We start from the raw sequence: 17,876 nt of genomic DNA, 5'->3' as shown, positions 1-17,876 counted from the left end.
TTTGTAAATCAGCGTTGATTGATTTAGTCCCCACCCAATTGTTTCTGGGGAAACCACCTTCAATGATTTTAAGAAATCATCCCTGTTTTGGGAATCCATATGAATACCACCTCTGGTCTTAGTTTCATGGTCACTGCTCAACTGCCTTTTGGTTTCCCTGAGTGTCAGGGCATCCATTACCCACAGTCCCAAAGAGTGTTGCTCTGTTTCCATCTTGACCAACAGGGTCTTTTGCTCAGTTTCCAAGGTATCTGTGCATGCTCAACTTGAGTTCCTGCCCCATCTGCCACATTGGTGAGACGTGAGAGCCCTGGCCTATGCTGTTCACAAAATGAAACTTTTTCCCAACCCCTTCACTTTTTGGGGAACCAGTTCTCCCTATGCTGAACCTTCTCTTTCTACATAACCATCAGACCCCCCTCCTTCTCCGATAATCAGACCTTTGTACCTAGGCTTTCAAAACAAAGGTGTGTTAATTTTTCTCTGGGGCAAAAGATGTCCTATAGAATTCCGGAGCTAGGTGGATCTTGTAGTAAAGGTAGGAGGATGAATTGGGAGGAAAACTTTTTTTTTCTTCTTATTTTCAAGTTTCTTACAGAAGAAATTATAAGATTTACTCTCTCAAGAAAGTATCTGGCCATGCTTGTAATGCCATCCAAAGGCAAATTTACATGGTTTTTGGCTTATTTGGTGTTTAGTGTTATTCATGTTCCCATTCATTAGAAGAGGCAAAGCTACCTAAAATCAAACCAAATCAAACCAAACCAAATTATATTATCCATATACTGCTTTGCCTTGGAAGGTATCATTGATTCTTTCTTGTCTATGGGAAGAGTCCCAAATTCCTGAGTTTGGCTTTTAAATCCATCCAATAATCTAAGCAGACCCTTATCTTTGGCTTCTCCATTACTGTCTTTACTTCCTCACTTGTAGAGACAATTCTCTTGAGTTGGCCTTTCTCAATTGTAGTCTCTCTGACTGCACATGAAATCTTTTCTTTTTAATGTAAATAATACCCTTTTTCAAGTTCTAGCCCATGCCCCTCCTCTTGTGATAAGGTCGGCTATTGCTCCTAAGTTTCTCTCACAGTGCTTTCTCTCAATAATACTACCGCTTCTAACATTCATTTTGACATTTAATTGTGTACCGTCTTGCACAGTGACTTATTCTTTCACAGACACAGGTCTTCTCTTCCCAAATGGATTTTAATCTTGCAGGCAAGAGGGCATAGAATTAGGCACTGTATATCATCTCTTTCTTTTACCTTTAGGAGCATTCATTCCATAGCTGCACACATAACTAAATGAATGGGTAACTGAGAATTAATGCTACTCATCTGTCTCCACATGTACATCACACATGGGAACAGGCAATAACTACGCACTGAGGTATTTGCCAAACCTAAAAGTCAGGGACAACTGTTTCTTTCTTAGTAGCTGTGTTACTATCACCTCTGAGCACTACAGATCATGTTAACTGACAGAGAAACTTTTAAAAAGGGATTTAATTACATTGGGATACGCAGGATCACAACTGAAGTGAGTGGCAAATAAAAATCATTCAGTGTAAAGTTGTGGAAGATAGGCCATGGTACGCTTGAATATTTTTGTAATATAAACTCTCATCTTCTAGCTCTAACCATGCAGATTGTAATTCTGTGCTCCTGGCCATTTATCTTGAGATAAACATGCATCTGTGCACTTTCCATAGTCTCTTACCCTGCTTAGTGATTCTGTAGAGGATGGATGTGTAGGAATTAGTGAACTAGTGGATAAATTTGTTCCTAAGCCATCCGTGCCGCTTTCTTCCTATTATGCTGTTGATTCTGGTATAGTCACTGCTATAGTAATCTATTTTTAAGATTGGAAAAGGGTCTCTTCCTTGTCTCCTTTAGGGTAGATAAAACATTGCAAATTGTTGTCACATATTCTTCAAGATGCAGTTCAAATGATTCTACTGTAGAAACTTCCTAAACCTCAGTCCCTTTCCCCTTGCTTACCTACCTCCTCCAGTACGTGGTAGTCTCTCTGCTCTGCCCCACCCCCATGAACTTTTGTTCACCTTGTGGAATTTATACTTTGTGGCCTTTAATTATGGTTTTCTAAAATTATTTTTCTATTTTGCAATTACTGATATAAACATCTGTTGAGTGGCTAGACCAGAAGAACATTTTAAGGGCTATGTTAGGGTGGCTGAAGGCTCTTAGTTTTTATGTTTATTTATTTTTGAGAGAGAGAGAGAGAGAGAGAGAGAGAGACAGCAAGTGGGGGAAGAGCAGAGAGAGAGGGAGACACAGAATCTGAAATAGGCTCCAGGCTCTGAGCTGTCAGCACAGAGCCCAATGCTGAACTCGAACTCACAAACTGTGAGATCATGACCTGAGCTGAAGTCAGACCATCATCTGACTGAGCCACCCAGGTGCCCTGGCTCTTAGTTTTTAGATGTGTTTTCAGGTTCTTGTAACTTGGGTTGTATCTAACACCAAGAAACCGAAACACACATGCTTTCAGGTTAAACAACTACAGCACGACAATGAGATTGATTCTCATCCTCCCCTAATCTAGAAGGAGATAGAGGGAAAGTCCCTAATAGATGTTGGGATCTATAGTCTCAACTGTCTGGCAAAAGGAGGTCTGTGCATGCTGAGGGAAAGTAGGAGGTAGTCTTGGTAAGCTGAGTGTGCACCAGGCTGCTCTTCTGTTTATCAAAGTGCTTCCAAAACATTTCCAACAGGATCAGAATGGTCACAGAGCATCTTCCTGGTGGGCAGAGCTACTCTGCAAAGAGAGATCAGTGTTTGCCTTTTAGGAAGCTTATTGGATAGAATGCATGTTCAGCTGCTTCACTGCCCACTCCATACCAACAGAGAAATATGCTTGCTTAAAGTTCAAATCAACACTTAACATCACAGCAAAATAGTGTACTGTTAAGTTAAAAATTTCTAATAATGGCTAGCATTTATGTTTAGTATGTGCCAGGCATTGTTCCAAATAGTCTATAGGTATTAAAGTACTTAATCTGCACAGAACTCCATGAAGCAAGTACTGTTGGCACAACCATTTTGCTTAAGAGGCAAGTGAGATACAGAAAGGTCAAATGATTTGCTCAAGGTCACATAGCTAGTAAGTGCCAGAAATGAGATTTGTACCCACATATTTAGTCCAGAGTCTGTGCACCACACTGTTGAAACAGTTGATTTCCCTGGTGTGTAAAGCTGGGCAAAGACAGACCGCAGGGATGTTCTGGGTATTTCCTCTAGCTACTAGGTGTTTCCAATCTTGAGATTCTCTGATTTATGTGGTCATTTTCCCTACTAATTTGCAAAAACCAATTAAGAGACAGATCAAAGAGCTTCCTGGGGATCCAATTAATCAGGAGATACTAAAATCTCACTGGAATGAATGGGAAATATGGTGTTCATTAAGTCGCAGTTCTATGAATAATCCTTAACACAACTGGAAAAATGCATACTGTTCTTGCTCTCTACCTCCTAATATACAGGGCCAATAAATGGAACATTTTCAGAGGTCTCTCTTAGGTGTCCTTTTATCTCCATGCACTATGTTTGGGATACATGGGTACACGGGATTGTGCTACCACTCTGACACCAGCCATTGACAGCTCCCTACAGGCAGCAGTCAGCTGGAAGTCTAGTATAATACTATTTGATGACAATGAGTGATTTATTTTGAACTTTTAAGTATACCTCCCAAGATTTTATCTAGTTTGACGATTGCAAAGGAAAACTAAAGAGAAATATAGAACTATAGAAATATAGGAACTATTTTGCCAAAAAACCCTCTCAAATATTTGTTGAACACTTATCTGTAACTATAGTCTTGTAACCTACCTTGACCCTTAGTGAATAGGAATTGTTAACATTATTCAGGTATGAATGACAGAAAACTATGACCAGTAAGATTTTCCCAAGTAGAAGTAAATGTTATTTTAAGTTTAATGCATAATTTTGAAGTGAAGAAAGTATATAATTTTATTAATAATTTATCAGTTTCTTTCTACTGCTACTAAAATAAATGTTGAATGAGCATTTAAAAAAGTTATTAGTTTGTGTAGCACTATATAAAGCATGAGTCAGGTTGTCCCTAATGATGTATATACTCTGTTATCCTCTATTATGCCCTATATGTCATTGGTATTTATTCATCATTTTCTTGAATGCATGCATGAATGAATTATTGAAATGAAATAGATGTATACAACTTAGATATGTAGAGTTCCTCCTTCTAATTTGATTTGGGGTTTTTTCCTGCCTTGTGTATGTCCTGGATGATTGAATATGTATACCACAGGAGCAAATTATCTTAATTCCTGTTACTCATTGAGTTGTTTACCACCAAAATTCAGTGTTGAAGTCCTAACCTCTCATACCACAGAATAGGACCTCATTTGGAAATAGGGTCATTGCAGATATAATTAGTTCAGTTAGGTGAGGTCATCCTGGAGTGGAGTTGGCACCTAATCCATGAGTGGCGTCTTTATAAAAAGGGGAGATTTGGACCCAAATAGGTGAAATGCCATGTGAAAATGAAGGCAGAGGGCAGGGTGATGCTTCTGCAAGCCAGTGAATGCCACAGATTGTTAGCAAACCTCCAGAAGTTGGGACTGGAGATAGAGGGGCAGACGGAACAAATTCTTCCTCACAGCCAACAGAAAGCACCAGCCTTGCTGATACTTGACGTTGGGCTTTTAGCTTCTGGAACTGCAAGACAACTCACTTCTGTTGTTTAGGTCGCTCAGTTTGTGACACTTTGTTACTGCAGCCCCAGCACATTAATATGATTTCCATCATTTAATGAAAGGAGGGTAGATTCATGTGGTTGAGGTGGAATGACTGGGATTTTCTCTTCATTTTATCTGGGACATCGTGTGATGATAGAACTACATTTAAACTGCTACGGGTTTTAAGAATTGAAGCAAAAGTGGTGTATATAGCTGGGTGGACTGGGTTCTATTCAGGACTTTTGAGGTTGAGTATTTAAAGATACATTTTTATTTTCAGTGTACAAGTCGTTCCAAAATTTTATATATATATACATATATATATATATACACATATATATGTATATATATACGTATTATATTATATTATATTACATTATATATGTCTATATATATCAATAAGATGTATATATTATATATTATATATAGTATTATATATGTATATCTTATATATATATATGTAGAAAGTGTGTATGAAGCATAGATGCTCTGAAGCCTCTTGTAGTTAATATTATGATTATTTAATCTGCTAAACATAGAGATGTTGGCTGATAATTTGCTCTCAACCACTTAGAAATCTAGCATTTCAAAAATTTTGATCAGCATGAATGACTTTATGGACTATAAAGTTTAACAGGGAAAATAATTTGCACCTGAAATGTATTTGTAGCATATGTAGTCCAGGGTCTGGGAGCCTGAAGAACAAATGGTATACCACAAACCAGTTTTGAAAAGTACCCTGAGAACACTTTGTTTTTTTGAGGTTTATGGCTTAGTGGGCATAGATCTCTCACAAGAGTTCCTGAGATTTCCTTAATGATTACAACAATAAAGCCCACACTTACCATTATGCTTTGAAAAAAGTATCAGTTAAATTAAAAGGCTGTGGTCTGAAAGTGTCCAGTCTGCAATGGAAATAAACAGATATTCCTCTCACTGATGCATGGCTAAGACCTCAAAGTTTAGTATTAAAAAAAAATCACAAGTTTCTATATTTTGTGATTTCTGACTTTTGAGGTCTTGTTAGAACTTGTGATAGTGTAAATTATGCTTGTGATGGGTGAATAGTAGGTCACTCCACAGGGAGCATAGCATATTCAAGATTTTTCTCTTTCTTAAAAATGTTTATTTATTTTGAGAGAGAGAGAGTGGGGGCAGGGGGCAGAGAGCGAGAGGGAGACTGAGAATCCCAGGCAGGCTCAGTGCTACCAGTATGGAGCCCGAGGTGGGGCCTGAACCCACAAACCATGAGATCATGACCTAAGCTGAAACCAAGAGTCAGATGCCTCACCAAATAAGCCACCCAGGTGCCCCCAAGATTTTTCTAAATAATTCTTACACTTTATGTACTATGTGTATGTTTTCCCACTTCTACCTGCACCTCTCCCAGCCCCCACACCTTCTGGTCTTTTTGAGGAGACCACACATTATGTCATTTCATCCAAGAACATTTCAGTTTGTATCTGTAAGTTGCTTAAAAACATAACTACAATATCACTGTCACACGTAAAACATTGACAATAATTCCTTAATATCAACAAATATCCAGTCGGTGTTCAGATTTCCTGTTTGTGTCCAAAATGATTTTTAAAAATTTTGGTTTGTTTGAATCAATTTCCAGTGTTCTTGCATACATGTGGTTCTCACATGTGTCTTAAGTCTGTAGTAATCCATAGATTCCACCCCCCTGCCTTTTTTTTTTAACCCTTACCAGTATGTTAAAGAAAGGCAGCAATTTATCTTATAGAATGTCTTTAATTCTGGACTTTGGTGTACCATATATTGTATTTATAGAATTACACAACACCCCTGATAGATCTTGGGCTCTTTACACATTTATGTGATCTAAATGAATCCTGAAAACAATCCTGAGAAATGTTTATGGTGAAGAACTACTGTCATTTTACAGAGAAGTTAAATCCCTTATTTAAAATTCCACAGCAAAGCTGGAATTTTTGGAGCCAGGTTTCCTGCTCTTTCTATGCTGCCTCACTAATGAGGCACGGAGATCGTGACCTTACATTTGGAAAGGAATGAACAGTTCCATGCTTAGACAGTGCTCAGTGTGTGCAGCATGTGCCCAACATTACTTATCATTCAACACATGAAAGGACATAATGTGTATCTTGAAAAAGCCTAAAGAAAATAGGGCAGGCTGACTCCAGAGTCCCTGACTACTTTCCTTTCAGCTGCCCTCCTGTCAGAGAGTGATACTTCTTGCTTTTACAGGGTTTACTTTCAAGGGACAATGAAATCTGGTTATCATCTGCACAGGTGGTAACACTATAGCCCTCCCTCACAGTGTGTTAATAACATTGAGCTGATATCTCATTGTACTTCCCTGATGATTAGTGATGTCGTGCACCTTTTCACATACCTGTTGGCCATTTGTATGTCTTCTTTGGAGAGATTTCTATTCAGATCCTTTGCCCAAAATTATTTGTTTTTTGTTCTGGAGTCATAGGAATTCCTTATATAGTTTGGATATTAACCCTTTATTAGATGTATGGTTTGTAAATATTTTCTCCCATTCCATAGGTTGTCTTTTGACTTTATTGGTTGCTTCCTTTGCTGTGTAGATCTTTGGTTTTGTGTAACTCCCATTTGTTTGTTTTTGCTTTTGCTGCCTATGCTTTTGGTGTTATATTCAAGAAATCATTGCCAAGGCCAATATCAAGAAGCCCTTTTCCCTAGGTGTTCCTCTAGGAGTTTTACAGTTTTAGGCCTTATGTTTAAGTTTTTACCGCATTTGGGGTTGATTTTTGTGTATGGTGTAAGAAAATGGCCCAATTAAATTCCTTTCCATATGGATATCCAGTTTTTCCAACACCTTTTATTGAAAAGACTACCCATTCTCCACTGTGTATTTTTGACACCTTTGTTGAAGATCAGTTGACCATATATGAGAAGGTTTATTTCTGAGCTCTCTATTCTGTTCCATTGGTATATGTGTCTGTTTTTATGTCAGTAACATACTGTTTCGATTATTATACCTTTGTAACAAACTGTATGGTGTATGTACACATTTTCTAAGAGGGTAGCTGTTATGATAAGGTCTTATTATACATACAAAAATAAAGAAGGTAGGAGGAAACTTTTGGTGGTAGTGAATATGTTTATGGAATTGATTGTGATGATGGTTTCATGCGTGTATACTTATGTCCAAACTTATCAAATTGTATACATCAAAGATGTATACAAAAGCTTTTTTGCATGTCAATAATATCTCAGTAAAGCATTAAAAAAAAAGAATATTGAGCCAGCATGTGTATAGTAAATACTTATAGTACAAGTTATGTTTAGTAGAGATAAAGGAGGGAGGAAGGACATGAAGGAAATCTTAGGTAATGTGTATATATATGTATATATACATGTACATGTAGAGATTATATACATAAATACATTATATACATAAATATATATTTATTTTGTAGAGATTATATACATATATAATGTAGAGATTATATACATATATATATATATACATGTATTTATGTATATAATCTATTTTTATCCTTTATGTCTTTGAGAATATTATTCTTTTTTAAAATTTTGGACCCATTAGTTCCAATAGTTCTAATTCATGTATATGTTTTGTTTGGTTCATTGTCTTTCTTTTATTAATTCTTGGAAGTCTCATTATTTTGGCTTGTGAGTGAATGTGTATATAATGATCTCTCTTAATTTTGTAGCGATGGAGTAATAAATACTCTATCCAGCTATATATAATTTATTTAAGGGAAAAAACGATTTCTAACAATTCCTCTTTAATTGTAGAAGAATCATTCTCTAGGTTAAATTGTCTGAAGAAAAATTTGGTGGATATCAATTCAAGTTGCTTTTCTGTTCAGAACTATTCTTCTATGAAGAATTTTTTCATTTTTACTGCTTCTTATGGGTAGGTTGAATCCCTAAATGTGATTTGGATATGGTGGTAGTCACAGACCACAAACAAGAGAGTGAAAAGGAAAAGGCATTTTCAAGTAACATGTGCGAGCGTAGGAGCTGAGTGGGCTGGATTCTGGCTCTGTACCTCTGGAATAAATTGGTTCACTAGGTATCTCCTTATAAAGACATAATGTAAGAGAACCAACAGCGTAAGCCCAGTGATAACCTGAAGCTAACTAGCTTCATGAAAACAAAAAATTATTTATCACACAGAAAGCTTATTTCAAATGAAACTGGTTCCAAAATGAGGACATCTACCCATTTGTGCATTCTAAATTACCCAGGTCATCATGTTGATTTCTGAGTGAAGAGCTTTTCATAGCCACACACAATCCTGATTCTTCTAATATTGTCTTATACCCCCCATTTAACCACTGCCCTCCCATTTACAGAGGGATGATTAGCATTATTTTGCAGTCCCATTTTGTCCGACATAGAAAAGAAAGTTAACAAAAATGGAAAACTCATATGAATTACTGGTTCCTTATTTCAGTGTCTGCTTTGAAGAATCTCCAGAAGTAATAGGAAAGTTTGTATATAAGGAATTGCCGGGAAAAAAAATTGAGAAAAGCCAATACAGGTACCAAAAGTTTAGGCTAAGGGTTACCAGACAGCAAAAGGAAGAAAGACTGGGGGATAGCACTTCAGTCCCCTGGTCCCCTGGGCCGTCAGGCAGTGTTCCTTATCAGTTCCTATCAGGTACTGCTGGGACAAAGAGATGATTCAAGCAGGTGTATAATGAACACACTTTTATGGTTTTATTCCCCTACATCTTTTCTTTCAAACCTCAGGACAGGTGGACCACAATATGACTTCCTCTCCCCAGTATCACTTCATTTTAAGAGTTGCAAGGTCAGTCCCTGAACAGAGGAATTTCCTTGTGGAGTAGTCTACATTGAGTCTGTAGTGTCCAAGCTATACCCATGGGCTAACTTCCCTGCTCTTTTTTTAAAAGTTACCTAGGGGCACCTAGGTGCTAGATGGCTCAGTTGGTTGAGCATCCAACTGTTGATTCCAGCTCAGGTCATGATTTTGTGGTTAGTGAGTTCTGGCCTCACATGAGGCTCTGGGCTGAAATTATGGAACCTGCTTCGGATTCTCTTTCTCTCTGTCTCTCTGTCCCTCCCCTGCTTGCTCTATCACTCTCAAATAAATAAATAAACTTAAAAAAAAATAAAAAGGTAAAGTCACCTGGAGTGATGCAGATTGGAGACTAGACTTCTATTCTCCAGTACATATTAGCAGACAGACTAGCTGATAGCCCCAGGGGTGTACAAGCTCACAGAAAAAAAATAACTAGGTTCCCAGAGAGTTCATGAAAGACAGATAATGAAACATTATATACCATACAAGTAAGAAACATGGGACAAATAAGTCAAGAATTTAAAAGAAGCACACTAAAGATCTTCAAAGAGATAAGGGGGTTGTGTTTGTTTCCCATTGCTGCCATAACAGCAATTTAATTACAATTAAAATTATAGCAAACTTGGTAATAAAAACAGGTATGTATTTTCTTAACATACCAGAGGTCAGAGTCAAAGTGGGTCTGATGGGGTTAAAAATCAAGGTATCATCAAGGCTGGTTCCTTCTGGAGGCTCCAAGGAAAAAACTTGCTTTTCTTTTCCAGTTTCTGAAGACCACTTACATTGCATGGCATATGGTTCCTTCTTTGCTCAGTTTTCAAAGCCAGCAGTATAGCATCTCTCTTTTCTAACTTCCTACTTGCCTCTTACAAGAATCTTGTGATTACACTGAGCCCACCTGGATAATCCGAGATAATATAATATCCCCATGTCAAAATATTTAAGTTAACCACAACTGCAAAATTCTTTTTGTCATGTGTACTGAGGTGAATAGTGTCCTCCAACAGGATACGTTCAGATCCTGACCTCCAGTAACTGTGAGTGTGACTTTATTTGAAAACAGGATCTTTTCAGATATTATCAAGTTAAAATGAAGTCATACTGAATTAGAGTCAGCCCTAATCCAGTGACTGGTGTCCTTCTAAGAAGAGGGAAATTTTAACACAGACACACAGAGAGGAATGCCAATTGATTACATTGGTATATTAGAGTGATATGTCTTGAAATCAAGGAATTCCAAGGATTACAGGCAACACCAAAAACTAAGAGAAAGGCATAGAACAGATTCCTCCTAGACCCTTCAGAGGGAGCATGCCCTGCCAACACCTTGATTTTAGATATCTAGCTTCCAGGACTGTAAGAAAATACATTTCTGTTGTTTTAATCCATGCAGTTTGTGGTACTTGGTTATGGCATCCTTAGGAAAATAATATACCATGTAAGGTAATATATTCACAGGTTCTAGGGGCTAGAATATGGACATCTTTAGGAGAGCTAATATTCAGCCTACCACAGGAGTATGTTAGTAACACAAATTAACAACAACGAAACCAAAAAGAACCAAGTTGAGAATATTGGATATGAAAAAAGAGTTGACATAAAGAACTAATTAGATGGAATAAATAGCAGGGTAACAAGAGCCAAAGACTGAGTTTGTGAGCGAGAAAATTGGTCAGGAAATCTTTCAGAAGGAGCAGTAAATAATGAAGGAAAGGATATAGAGAATAAAAGTCCCCAAATTAGGATAACAGGATATCCCAGAAGGGGCAGAAGGAACAGAGAGGGCAAAATAATTATGGTAAATATCTCAGAATTAAAGAAAGATGTAAGCTTTCAGATTAAAAAGGACTAAAGGTTGGCATGCAGAATAGGTATTGAAAAACCTATGATTAGACACATTGTATCAAAAGTTAACTGTATTGGTGCAACTGGATGGTGCAGTAGGTTAAGCATCTGACTCTTGATCTTGGCTCAGGTCATGATCTCACAGTTTGTGAGTTGGAGCTCAGCATTGGACTCTGTGCTGATGGCATGGAGTCTGCTTGGGATTCTGTCTCTCCTTCTTTCTGCCCCTCTTCTGCTTGTGCACATTCTCTCTCTCTCTTTCCCAAAATTATAAATAAGCTTAAAAAGTAACTGTATTAATAAAGAGAAAACTCTAAAAGGCCACAGAAGAAAAGATCAACTAGAATAGTAATTGGACTGACATTAGAATTCTCAGCATAAGTGCTGTATGTATGTATCAGAGAAGAAAACTTGATGGAATTAATGGAAAGAAAGGACAAAAAAGATAAATGGGGAGAGTAAAATCACTGGAAATTATGAAAAAGTAGTCCTAATATAATAATAGTTTTAAATAATGTGAATGGTCCTCTCACCAGTTAAAATATGGAAGTTTAGATGATATTTTAAAAAATAAAATGCAAAAAATCAACAGTGCAGTATTTAGATTCAAATCAGGCAAAAAAGACATAGGAAATTTGAAAATAAAAGGATACAAACTGATATTGGCCATTATAAACCAAAAGAGAGAGGCAAGGAGGTATAACCATCATGAATGCATATGCTTTAACAGTATAACATCAAACTATACAAAGCTGCAATAGCATAATGGCAGAGAGAAATAGTTGTATCAGTATATGTTGCAAGAGATTTTAACCTGCTTTCATCAGAAATTGATAAATAAATCAAACACTAAAAAAAAATCAAACACTAATAGAGATGTGAAAGAACTGAGTAATGTAATAAGGAAGCTTGAACTATTTTATATATATATATAGACATATGTATGTGTATGTATATACATACACACGTGTATATACACATATGTGTGTGTATATGTGAGTTTGTATGTGTTTGTGTATTCCCCACATGGAAAATTTACTACACCATAAACGCAGTCTTAAATTCCAAAGAATCAATATCATGTATGCTGTATTCTCTGACCATAATCGATTAACACTAGAAATTTTAAACAGGAAAATAAGCATAGTTTACATAATCCTAAATGTCAGGTTTTATATTAATAAATAATCCTTGGATTAAAAGGGGATTATGAGGATTGAGGTAAGATGACAGTCACTTATGATGAGTGACTGTCAGGGATGAAAATAGGTGTGCCTGGAAGCAGAATTTAAAAGCAGTTTCTCTTCAGATCATTTTCTTTCATACCACCTGATAAGCATCTTGAGTCACCATGGTATTAGCAGCAGTAAAACGGGAGATATTGAACAGAACTATCTGGAAACATTTATTTCCAATTCAAAACAGAGCTTTATATTGTGTTTGTCATAAACCTACGTGTTCTCCTCTTCCAGATGACCATAATTGCAAGTAGAGTTTGCTTTGACATCTGATGACAGGGTGACAGTATGCTACCACCCTTCTGTGGACATTCCGTATGAACATACGAAACCTACCCCACCGCCAGATCCTGTGCATAATAATGAAGAAACACATGATCAAGTGCTGAAAACCAGATTACAAGGAAAAAATGAACACTTTGAGCAAGAACCTATGATAGAACAACGTAGCAAAATGTTCTTTACTAAGCATCGTTTGTGTCCTCGTGGACAGTATCATAGACATTGTAGGAAACTGGATCCTCCAAAAGACAGATGATATTGAGGTTTTCAGGAATCAAAGAGATGTTATCTCGTGTCTTATTTGCCATATGAGGAAATGCAATTGATTATATTCACTGTTATGTAGCAAAACAATAATAAAATGTCTTTTTATATATTAAAAAAAGGGGGGATCATGAAAGGAATTACAAAGTTTTAGGCCTTAAACAACAATAAAACCTCATAAGTTACTGTTTGTAAGACACAGCTAACATAGTCCTTTGATGGAAATGTGTAGTTTCAAGTAAATTTACCAGAACACAGAAAGGTTGAAAACAAATAGGCTAAACATTCAGTTGAAGGAGTTGAAAATGTAGCAGAGAGAATACAAAGAAGCCAACTGAAAGAAACAAGGAAGAAGAATTAACAACATTAAAAAAGAAATTAATAAAATGAAGAAATAAAAATAATAAAAATATGCGGCACCTGGGTGGCCCAGTTTGTTGAGTGTACGATACTTGATCAGGTCATGATCCCAGGGTCATGGGATCAAGTCCTGCATTGTGCTGAGCCTGGAACCTACTTAAGATGATCTCTCTCTGCCCCTCTTCCCTGCTTGTGCTCTCTAAAATAAAAAAAAATAAAAATAAAAAAATATCAACAAAACTAAAGCTCTCTAGCAAGATCAAGCAAGAAAATGAAAAAGAATGAAAACAGAAACTTGCAATGAAAAAGAAAAATAGCTACAGATATAACAGATTTTAAGTAAAAAATATTATGAGTAACTATGTCAGAATATACTTGGTAATTTACAAGATCTTAGCATAAACTACTTGGAAAAATACAAAGGGCCCAAATTAGAAAAATTGAATCGGTCAATAAGCAGTAGAGACATTTAATGGTTGTAAAAGACCTCCCTGCCACCAAAACTTTGTAGCCCTTGGTCTCTTTCACATGGAATTTCTACTAAATTTTCAAGGAAATATTAATCTTACAATTTTTTTTTCCAGAAAAGAAGCAGTTCAGCTTATTTAATGAGATTAGTGCAATCTTGATTCCAGTATCAGATAAAAGCAATAAAAATATTATAAGCCAGTTTCACTTGTGGATGCATGTTCCAGTATTCTAAATTAAATATTAGCTATAGAAACATTTGATAATTAAAAATTAATTCATTGTTCAGATCAAGTTCTCCTAGGAATGTACTGAAGTCTCAGCATAAAAAAATATGTCAAGGGAATTCACCATATTAATAGACAAAAAAAGTGACTAAATTGATGCAGAGAAAGCATTTGATAAATGTAAACACTTATTTGTTGAATAATATGCACCAGGATATGTTAAAATCTAGAGGAACTATGCTAATGTAATATGTTCTAGGAATCTAGGACAAGCTTAGAGTTTGTTATGGCTTGGTCTCATCATTTAATTCTCTGTACTTTTATTGAAGTTGTTCTTCTATTCCCAGAGGTCCATTAAGGAAGGCAGTAAGAATTTTGCTGAAGCATAAAATGACTGGGCAGAAAATGGTCAAAACAGAGGATGGGTTTTAGCTGTAGCTTTTCAAATAGCCTAGGGCAGGGTGGGATGAGAACCAGGGAAATCAATACAAAGATGACTGTAAGCCAACACTAGTTGCCTAGCCAAGTTTACTCGTTCATTTCCTAAACAATAACTTTTAATTTTTGCTCTTATAAAAATAGTAGAACTTTGGGGGAAAAAGATCCTATTATTTCAGTAGGAAGAATATTGTATTTCCCGGCCACAATGTCTGTTAACATTTTGGTGGATAGCCAAATATATATAATATGAAGGAGGAAGAAAAATCCATAACCAGAGAACATTTTTTTTTGAAATTATTGCCACCAGCATTTTTTTTTTTTTACATTTATTTTTGAGAGAGAGAGAGAGCACAAGTTGGGGAGGGGCAGAGAGAGGAGACACAGAATCTGAGGCAGGCTCCAGGCTCTGAGCCATCAGCACAGAGCCTGATGCAGGGCTCGAACTCACAAACTGTGAGATCATGACCTGAGCTGAAGTCAGATGCTTAACTGACTGAGCCACCAGGTGCCCCTTGCCACCAGCATTTAAACTCACAGTTTTTCTTCTCCGTAGTCCATGCTCTTTCTTGTTTGGGGATCACAGATTCAAATGACTGCAGTGGCCAGACAGGTTTGAAGAGACAAGTTAAAAAGGGTGGCTTGATTGTGTGTTCTAGAAAAAGTGTGATGGTCCAAGGACATTTAAGACAAAGCACGTCTATAGGTCACCAGTTTGCAATCCCCACTTGGCTTACAACTCTTACCCTCATAGCATGTACTATGTAGCTGGGGAAACAGATAAGACATTTTACATGTGAGAGGAGTATTTGGCAAGAGATAATCCAGTGGTATACTATGTGGTATTATTTATATGATCCATAAGTATACAGAGGAAGAGAAATCACTTATGATGTTGGGGTTTTGTTATATCATCATCATTTGTCTTGCTTTTTAGTTTACAAAGTGTTATTAGAATCTTCACTCTATTGTTTCTCACAGAAACCTTGGATGGAAAGTAGGAAAAATGTTGCCCATGTTTTACATATGCGGAAGTTCAGTATCAGAGTGCTTGAGCAATTTACCCTTATTCTCATAGATATTAAATGACAGAACTAATATTCACAGTCTTTGTGCTGGGATATTGCAGTGAGCATCTGTGAGACTAGTTATGTCTTTCACTTGTCACAATGTCCCTTTGAGCATTCTACATGGTACCTGTGAAGGAACCATGTTACAAGTTGACTTCAGCCCTTGGTCAAGCTGGCAAATGAGTTTCATCCCTAGAATGTGGGTACTCAGGACAAAGTGATGGCATAGTCTCTCCAGAGGGAAAGAAGCTGTGATAGGTAAACCTTTATAACTCTTGGCACCCTATCAGATGATGCAATCTATGGTTTGGGGAACAGAAGAAACAGTCCTTAGAGAAATAAGGGACAAAAACCATACATTTAACAGTAAGCAGAGGCAAGAGATGGAGTCAGAAATTCTATGGCATTCTGGCCCCTGTTTCTAATGACACCCAAGGGCCACCTGCATTCGTATCCTTCCCACAGTTTAAATGCCTACCTTTTGGGCCTCCTGGGTGGCTCAGTTGGTTAAGCGTCCGACCTTGGCTCAGGTCATGGTCTTGCAGCTCATGGACTCTATGCTGACAGCTCGGATTCTGTGTCTCCCTCTCTCTCTTTCTCTCTCTCTCTCTCTGCCCCTCCCCCGCTTGTGTTCTATCTCTGTCTCAAAAATAAACTTAAAAAAATAAATGCTCAACTTTTCCTTAGATTATACATATTTTAACTAATTTTTTAATTTTAATTCCAGTATAGTTAAAATTAAGTGTTGTATTATTTTTAGGGGAACAATATATTGTAATATGGATATTCTATACATTACTCGGTGTTCATCACATTAAGTGTATTCTTTAATTCTCTTTGTCTATTTAACCCATTCTCTCACCCACCTCCCCTCTGGTAACCTTCAGTTTGTTCTCTATAGTTAAGAGTGTATTTCTTGGTTTGTCTCTCTCTTTTTCTCCTTTGCTCGTTACTTAAATTCCACATATGAGTGAAATCATATGGTATTTTTCTCTCTCTTACTGACTTATTTCACTTAGCATAATACTCTCTAGCTCCATCCATGTTGTTGCAAATGGCAAAATTTCATTATTTTATATGGCTGAGTAATATTCCATTGTGTGTGTGTGTGTGTGTGTGTGTGTGTGTGTGTGTGTGTGTATATATATATATATGTATATATATACCACATCTTTATCCATTCATCTATTGATGGACACTGGGGTTGCTTCCATAATTTGGACATTTTAAAAAGTGCTGCAGTAAACGTAGGGGTCCATGTATCCCTGTGAATTAGTGTTCTTGTATTTTGGGGGTAAATACCCAGTAGTGTGATTACTGGATTATAGGGTAGTTCTATTTTTAACTTTTTGAGGAAACTTCACACTGTTTTTCAGAGAGGGTGCAGCAGATTGCATTCCCATCAACAGTGTAAGAGGGTTCCCCTTTCTCCATATCCTCACCAACACCTGTTGTTTCCTGGGTTATTAATTTTAGCTATTCTGACAGATGTGAGGTGGTATCTCATTGTAGTTTTGATTTATATTTCCCTGATGATGCGTCATGTTGAGCATCTTTTCATGTGTCTGTTGGCCATCAGTATGTCTTTTCATGTCTTCAGCCCATTTTTAAATTGGATTATTTGGTTTTGGGGTGTTGGGTTTTCTAATTTCTATATATATTTTAGATACGAACCCTTTATCAGAGATGTCATTTGCAGATATCTTCTCCCATTCAGTCGTTTACCTTTTAGTTTTGTTGTTTCCTTTGCTGTGCAGAAGCTATTTAGTTTGATGTAGCTCTAGTAGTTTATTTTTACTTTTATTTTCTTTGCCACAGGATACATATCTAGAAAACTGTTGCTATGGCCAAAGTCAGATAAAGTACTGCCTGTGCTCTCTTCTAGGATTTTTATGATTTCAGGTCTCACATTTAGGTCTTTAATCAATTTTAACTTTATTTTTGTCTATAGTATAAGATAGTGGTCCTGTTTCATTCTTTTGCAGGTAGCTGTCCAGTTTTTATACACCATTTATCAAAGAGACTTTTTCCCATTGTATATTCTTTCATTCTTTGTTGAAGATCCATGAGATCTTGACCTGAGCTGAAGTTGGATGCTCAACCCGCTGAGTCACCCAGGCACCCCTGCTTCT

General features: G+C 36.8%; 1 protein-coding gene and 1 pseudogene across 1 annotated transcript in view; both read left to right on the top strand.

The window, feature by feature from the left end:
- GRXCR1 (glutaredoxin and cysteine rich domain containing 1) overlaps positions 1 to 17,876 on the top strand; it is a 319,676-nt gene that overhangs the window by 57,184 nt on the left and 244,616 nt on the right. The gene's annotated exons all lie outside the window — the stretch shown is intronic.
- LOC125164711 (39S ribosomal protein L42, mitochondrial-like) lies at positions 12,749 to 13,213 on the top strand (annotated as a pseudogene).

Source organism: Prionailurus viverrinus, chromosome B1, assembly GCF_022837055.1.
Source record: "Prionailurus viverrinus isolate Anna chromosome B1, UM_Priviv_1.0, whole genome shotgun sequence".
NCBI lineage: Eukaryota > Metazoa > Chordata > Mammalia > Carnivora > Felidae > Prionailurus > Prionailurus viverrinus.
Note: the sequence above shows the minus strand (reverse complement) of the source record. Positions and strands in the feature narration are given on the sequence as shown.